The sequence below is a fragment of the Parasteatoda tepidariorum genome, chromosome 7 (genome assembly GCF_982258835.1).
Source record: "Parasteatoda tepidariorum strain Cologne lab strain chromosome 7, Ptep-v5.0, whole genome shotgun sequence".
Classification (NCBI taxonomy): Eukaryota; Metazoa; Arthropoda; class Arachnida; order Araneae; family Theridiidae; genus Parasteatoda; species Parasteatoda tepidariorum.
The window spans coordinates 3,753,550-3,759,549 of record NC_141761.1 but is presented as its reverse complement, the minus strand read 5'-3'; the positions used below and the strand labels follow the sequence as shown (position 1 = coordinate 3,759,549).

The following is a 6,000-nucleotide window of genomic DNA, read 5'->3' as shown; positions in this document are numbered from 1 at the left end:
GAAGATAGTAGCCCTGTTCATATAATGACCTTTTATTGTTTTCTTGTTCGGTAATTAGAAGGCATCCGAAAATCATATTTCTATCTGTTTAATTAATAAGTAATTAAATCTTAGTTTAAGCTTTTTTTCTATCAGTGTAGTATCAAAACTTAACATATCTTTCTTACAGTTTCCTAAATTTAGTTTTTTTTAAGCCCCTCTTATTTTCTGTTTGGAATTTTCGCAATATTTATAAAATCCGAAATTTAGATATTAATATATTTAGACGTTGAAGAATCGAAAAGAAATAACCTAGGAATTTTAGTTGAATCAAATTTATATTAGAAGCTATGAAATATTTGAGGTCCACTTTTTTATTAGTACTCTGAGATCCACTTTTCCTCGAAGAAGAAAAAGATCTCGAAGTAAGTATCTAATTTTTTACGTTAAAAAAGTGAAGGTAAATTTCGCCTTTTCATAAGCTTCTTAGAGACGCGATTCAGTAGATCAGCTTGCGAAGGAACAGAGGGCGCACTGTTCTACCCTAAAGTGCTTGACTTCAAATATAGGCTATCAAAAAGAGAGTCGTCTTTTCTGAATAGGATCAAAATTGTAGTTATTTTTCCTAGAATGTTGGCCATTGTGAAGCAACTGAATAAAGTTTTTTTTTTTTAACATTTAAACTAGGATAGTTGACATGCGCTACAAAAAATTTTAATAAAAGCCTTAAATGAGATTGCATTTAAATCGTGAATTTTCACTTAAATTGTGAAATTCCAGGATTGAAAACAGATGAAATAATAGGAAGGCTTAAAAGAGACTCCAATGAATACGTTTCTCAAAGAAGTGGAAAAATGGAATTGCGGAAAAGCAAACTTTTAAACTGACCTCGCATTTTTATCACTTCTTACAGGAAAAAAGTTTGTAGAATTTTTTTCATCGTAATGTTTGATTTCAGTGGTTTGCTTCAACGCAACCAAATTCATTCCCCTAAGTTAATTTAAAAAAGATAATGAAAATGAATAAAAAGTTTCATTTGTAATAATTTTCTTAATTCCAATATATTCACCAATGAATTCCTCTGAATATTTAGGTATATAATATGTTTAGGTAAATTCATACAAGAAGTTTAAATTTACTCTTTTTCTGCAACGGTTTTTCGTAATTTAAGTAAAATAATCTCTAAAGCACCTTGCTCGGAAATTTCGATTAAAGTATAAAAATCAAATCATGACTATAAATATAATTTCTATAAATTTGATTTTAGTTTTTATTTCTATGAAATCTTCAGATCAATGAAGTGAACAACATGAGACGAGCCTTTTTAAATCCAGTAGCCCATAGTCAAGCGCACGTGATTTCAATTTGGAAAGTTTTATTTAAATTTTCATAATGGCTGTTGAAGTTTCGTTTAATGTCTCACAGGCGTTGACATTCAATGTTCTGATTTATTATTATTCTATCCAGGTTACTTAAGCATGAAAATATCTGCACGTTTTTGGCTTTTTTGACAGAATATCGCTGATGAATAACTGAGCTCTGGGGTTTTGCTTATGTATTTTGATGGAATGGAAAAGAATGGGATGCTTATTGCTTTTTGGGGTGTAGATTTGGGATTTGCTAAGTAGTATTTTGAGTTCGAATCCCAGTCGATACGAATTCCGCATCCGGATTGCACCGACCACAGTGCTTACGTAAAATATCCTCAGTGGTAGATGGATCATGGGTTAGAGTCCCCTTTCCGTCAGGCTAACCTTGGGAGGTTCTCATGGTCTTCCTCTCCATGTACCACAAATGCGGGTTAGCTCCACCAAAATCTCCTCTAGGAAGGCATATTTCTCCCAAAACTTGATCCAGGAGTTCCCTTGTCTTCTGGATTGGGTTTAAAAGGACAAGGCTACGGAGTTGCACATCAGTAGTCGTAAACCCATAAAATTGGATCGGCTGTTTAACGACAGTTATAAAAGTAGTATTTTGCATGTTTTGGGTCAGTATGGCAGTTTCGTTTTCGTTCTTTTGCGAACATTTTAATACAGTAGATGATTCCAGATGAATTTTTAAATGAAATTAGGTTTAACGTTTAAAAAGAAACAAAAACTACATTTGTCAAGTATATTTTTCGCGTTTAGGCAAAGTGCTTCTTCTTTCTCCGTTCGCTAAGGAAAAATAGGAAATAAAGTTTCAATTATTTCACAAAGTTCAATATTCATATCTTTTGCTTAATTTTTCTATTCTAGAAAAAAAATTAAAATAACATGTTTTTAATATTTTTTTTTAAAGAAACTTTATTATTTTTCAGAGAAATGATAATATTTTTATGATAATTTTTTCTCTCAAATCGATGAAAATAGTTTTGTTTTAATTTGATCAAACAAAGAGTTCTGGAATTGAGAATTTTATAAATTTCTGAAGATATTTAACCTCTATATAATAAACTTCGTAGAGTTGTACAAAACTAATGCTTTATGGATAATTCATTATAAGTCTAACTGTTTAATATTTATAATCATCACTAATAAATTCCATTGTCAAAGCTATTAGCTAAATAAACTAAATAACGAATAAGTTAATTAAGTTATATCCAGTAACTAAAAAAATACAATAAAAATGCAGTAAATCAAATTCCTATTTAAGTTAGTACTATTTGTAAACTAAAATTGTTTTTACAAAAGAAATTTTTAAAAAAATCGGGTAATTCAAGCAATAAGTAATATTAAAAAATAATGATAAATAGGAATTCATAATATTGTATACAGAAAAAATAATTATTGAATGGATAAACCAGAAAAGAAAAAAAAGAATTATAGTGAAAATCTTCTTGAATTAAACTCAGTGTTTCGATGATAAGTAAGTAATATACCTCTAGGAAGCAGTATCATTAACGATGATTTTACTACTATTCAAATTTATGCCTTCAATTCACAAAATTGGCTTTTATTATTTTAAGGGAAAACCATTCTTAAGGTGTACTTCTAATATATAAGTAGCCTTGTACTTTTGAACCCAATCCAGAAAGAAAGGAAACTCCTGGATCCTTCGTGGGGGACGTTTTGTTGAAATTAACTCACATTTGAGTTACAGAGTGGAAAACCACGAAAACCTCTCACGATTAGCCTGACTGCTAGGGGACTCTAACCCATGATCCGTCTACCACTGAGGGTATTTCACTTCAGCGCTGTGGTTTGTGTGAGCCGGATGCGTATCGACTAGCCCTCGCTGGTATTCGAATCACCTCATTTTGAGTCGAGCACTCTATCCTCTCAGCCCTCACGGCTTATGTGCGGCAATTTTGTTTTATAATCATCGTTGAACAGCCGACCCAATTTTGATTTACGACAACTAATTTTCAACTCCATAGACTTGTAATTTTATACCTCGTCTCGAAGACACGGGAACTGCGGGATAAAATATTGGGAGGAATTCGCTTTAATGTAGGACTCATTGAAGGAACTAATTCCAAATTTACTTTAGAAAAACTACCACGGTTAGCCCGATGACAAAGGGACTCTAACCCACGAACCGTCTTTCACTGAAGATACTCTAAGTTAGCACTGTGGTCGGTGCCAGCTGGGTGAAGAATTCGTATCGATCCGATATCGCTTGGATTCGAACTCGTTTTACTTCATTGGAAAACGACGACGCATCGGGTCCATGAGGCAGCAATTGATGATTTCTTATATTCTTGATAATGTCTGTCGAGTACTTTCAACCAAGTTTTAAAGCGTTTATACGGCAAGGAATGTGCCTTCAACTATTATCAAAACTTATGGAATGTTTTAGAGACCTCAAAATGAACCAAAACTGGAGAGGATCGAAGCAATTTTATAACAAACTGTAAAAAAAACGGCGAAGTAAATTCTGTAAAGTAACAAACTTCGTAGGGTTAAGTAACAAGCCTTGAAAATAGAAGCCTATTTCTGAAACATGTCGACTGTTATTTTCAGTCTGTATATTTTCTGAAGAGAATGAAGTTTTTTTAGTCAAATATCTTTCCGTTTTAGTTTATTTAATCATAATAAAGTTGTATTTATAGTTATTATAATGCATTATCTATAATATTTGTAGAAATGAATTTCATGAAGAAGATGGCTGCTTCCTGTCTGTCAGGAATCAGGTAAATGTTCGATTATAAATTTATTTATTTATTGTTCATTAAATTCTTCAATAAATGTATTCATACAAATGGAATGCAGTAAAAGAAAGTAGCTCTACGAAGGAGGATTTAGAAGGGAAGAAATTTAATTTCTACAAACCTTTATAAAGCATTTAAGAAGCTAGTATATTATTTTTCAGATAAGAATATATATTTTTCATAGATGATAACAAAGGACAATTCTTTCTGTGTGTAATACATAAAATAATATGAAGAGTATTTAAAGATGAGGCAATTTGCGGCATCACGATGAGGATAAAGTCAAAGTTCTTGTAAAAAGAGTTGTAAAAATGTATTAAAATTATTTTTTTTTTATGTGATGACGTTTTACTGAATATTTTTTTAAATCATTTTCCTTTCAATGTTGGTTTATGTTCTTGGTTATGTTATTTTATTTTATAACCGTCGTTGAACAGCCGACCCAATTTCATGGGTTTACGACTACTAACGTTCAACTCCGTAGCCTTGTAATTTTGAACCAATCCAGAAGACAAGGAAACTCCTGGATCAGTACCCCCAGAGGTATTGATTTGTTGTGGGAACATGGAGGACTTTGAGACTCGACAGATTTAACGTGCTTCAGCCACTATTTACTACACGGGGAATCTTCGGCCGGCGAGGATCGAACCCACGACCTCTTGGATATGGGCCCAGCTCCCTACCGACCAGGCTATCCCGGCATTTGGTTATGTTATGTATATAAGGGACATTCAAATGAAACCCGATCACTAGTGTAAAGTAACGATTTTATTAACTCACAAATGCACTTATACACAGTACGCATACTCAAAAATAGTCGCCAAAACTGTTAGCACACATTCATCCCATTGCGACACTAGCTGGTCTATTACATCTTTGAAGAAGCTAGTAGGCTGCTGTCGGATCCAGGCCTGGACCCAGTCACACACCTCGTCGTCCATTTTGAAAATATATACTTGAATAGCTTGTTTTAGAGGTCCAAAAACATGAAAGACGCACGGTGAAAGGTCTGGACAGTACGGTGCATGTTCCAGCGTTTCCCACCGAAACTCGTTGCTCCTGCTTTACTCGCCTGCATGTTCCGTAGTGGACGATAACTTGCATGACCACCTTCTCTTCGAAGTGCAACCACACTGTCGCTATGCAACCTCAAACGTTGCTCATACGTCAGTCTCTCTAGCAATAGATGGTGCAGCCATACACGCAGTTACGTGGCGCCCCATTACGTCTAATGCATAGTTAGACGCATTGACCAGGTTTCATTTGAACGACTCTCATATATGGTGAAAAATACAATTATATTGTGGAATTTTAGTGTTGGATTGGCTTAAATTAGTTGTTATTTTTTCTTTCATTGATTTACTTCTATACTTATTAGAAACAAAGAGAAATCAAACTTAGAAACGGTTTACTTATTTTAGTAAGAGTCAGAAATATTTTCTGAATGTAATATGAAACTACAGAATTTCAGTTAAACAAGCTTACTAACCAGAGTTTCTTTTTTTTTTTTAATTTGATTATTTATCTTTACCATAAACAACTGAAATTTATTTATATACTCGTAGTTACTTATTAGATTGTAATAGTTATCCGTAATTTCGCATTTAGTGCACACATAACAGTAAAAAATGAAATAAGTATAATAAAATGTCCAAATAAGTATAGAATAAGGCTAAGAATGAAATTCAAGAATCTTCAAATCCATGAAATGAGCAAATTAATAAATGAACGAGTCAGTGGATAATGAATCATTAAATTGAAGAAAAAAAAACAGTGAATTGATATATCAAAAATAAATTACCATATTAAAAAACGGATCAAGTGAAATAAACAAAAATTGAATGCATCTGATTATCAGTCAGGGGATGAAAGCAAGAAAAGATGAATTA

General features: G+C 32.7%; 1 pseudogene across 1 annotated transcript in view; it reads left to right on the top strand.

Annotated features, from left to right (window-relative positions):
- The first annotated feature begins 4,046 nt into the window (after positions 1-4,046).
- The window catches only part of LOC147806734 (serine/threonine-protein kinase mig-15-like), a 62,236-nt pseudogene continuing 60,282 nt past the window's right edge, over positions 4,047-6,000 (top strand). Inside the window, exon 1 of the transcript XR_015435686.1 lies at positions 4,047-4,093. The product of XR_015435686.1 is annotated as a serine/threonine-protein kinase mig-15-like (transcript). The remainder of the gene's footprint in view (positions 4,094-6,000) is intronic.